A 2,004-nucleotide genomic window follows, 5' to 3' on the forward strand; every position below is an offset into this window, starting at 1 on the left:
GATTGGAGGTTCCAACGACCCCCTCCGTGGGCTTAATTAGTTTGCTAGAGTGGCTCACAGAACACAGAGAAACATTTCTCTTGCTGAATGACTGCTTTGTTATAAGAGGATATAACTCAGGAACAGTCAGATGGAAGAGATGCATAGGGCAAGGTTTGGGGAAAGGGCACGGAGCTTCCATGCTCTCTGAGTGTGCCCCACTCTCCCCGCATCTCCATGCGTTCACCAACCCGGAAAGTCTCCAAACCCTGACCTTTTGGGATTTTATGGTGGCTTCATTACATAGGCATGATTGGTTAAATCATTGGCCATTGGTGATTGAACTCAATCTCCAGCCCCTCTCCCCGTTCCAGAGGTCAGGGGAAGTGGGATGAAGCTTCCAGCCCTCCAATCACAAGGTTGCTTCCGCTGGGGACCAGCCCTCATCCTTAGGTGACCCAGGGGCTTTTCAAAAACCACTTCATTAATGTAACAAAAGATACATTGATCCCTCTCCTCACTTAGGAAATTCCAAGGGTTTTAAGAGCTCCTGGCAGAGAAGGGGATAAAGACCAAATATATATTTCTTACTATAAATCACAATATCATACCATGTGAGAGTGTCATCATTTATTTATACATCTGTCCCTCTCCTTAGCCTGGAAGTGCCTTAAGGTTTCTGTAGCCGCAGCACCTGGACCAGTGCCTGGCACAGGACAGGCATCCTATAAATGACCGTTGACTCAGCGAGTTAATGAACTGGAGAAGTGCGTGTAGGAGGAAAGATGGGGACAGGACCAAAGATTAGAGGCGCCATCGCCTCTGTGTTGGTCAGTTTTGCTGCAATAACGCTCCATGATGAGGCTTCCCCAAACACTGGCTTACAACAACCAATGTTCGTCTGTTTCCATACTCATGAGTCCTGGGGTGGGCTGTCTTGGCCGGGCTCAGCTCCCCTGGCTCCAGGCTTATGCTCAGGTGTGCTCCATGTGTTTCTTCATTTTCCTGGGCAAGCTGCAGTTTGGGACATGTCCTTCTTGTGGTGAACGGCAGGAGAAGAAACTCATGGGGCCCCTTCAGGCTTTGGCTTGGAACTGGCATGTTGCCATTTCTGCTCACATCCCATTGGCTAAAACTAGTCAAATGGCCAAGCCCAACATTATTAAGGTGGAGAAATATATTCTGCCTCTTCTCCTGCCCCAAGGTCACAAGGTAGGTGAGAACAAAGAGCTGAAGGACAATCTACCACAGCCTCCCTTAAGAAAAAGCCCTGAACCTCCTTTATTCCTTGGAGAGAATCTCTAGAAGAGTCCCACAGGCTGGTCCCAGAGTTCTGCCTGTGGCCCTCATATTACTTTCCTCTTGGGGTTTATGGCAGAAAGTGATGACTGTCCCCATTATTCACCGCCTCCTTCTTTTTTAGTAATAGAACACCCCAGGTTTTAGTTTGGGCACACGGTGCCCACAGGAGGCCACATTTCTCAGCCGCCTTCGCAGCTAGACATGGTCATGTGACTAAGCTGTGGCCAATGGGATGAAGCGGAAAAGCTACAGGCATCTTCTGGTGTCAGCTGTATGAGAACGATGCTTACCTTCTCCTTCTCTCTCCCCCTTGCCTTGGGCTGGAACGTGGGCTCACCTGGACAACAACACTCTAGGGAATGACAGGGCACCACAATAGAAGGAATCTGGGCGTCCAGACAAGCTCTTGGAGTTGGCCCAGTTTGCCTGCCACAGCATGGGAGAAGAATGAAATGCCATATTTCTGTTTGCTCCAGAATCTCAGCTTGTACATTAGCCCACACGAGGTCACTTGCTTGCCATCTCATCGCCCCCCCACTTGGCCTCTAAAGACCACTGGGCCACTCTTTGTCCTTCATTCACCAAAATGTGAACTCAAATCCCTTTTCTTAATTTTCCTTAGCAAAAGTGAGACAGAATGGATTTCTTTAAAAAAAGGGATTTCATGAAATAAAGAGAAATCAAAGGAGAAACAAAATCCAGGAAGCTAAGCATAAATCAATC

Source organism: Physeter macrocephalus, chromosome 14 (genome assembly GCF_002837175.3).
Source record: "Physeter macrocephalus isolate SW-GA chromosome 14, ASM283717v5, whole genome shotgun sequence".
Classification (NCBI taxonomy): Eukaryota; Metazoa; Chordata; class Mammalia; order Artiodactyla; family Physeteridae; genus Physeter; species Physeter macrocephalus.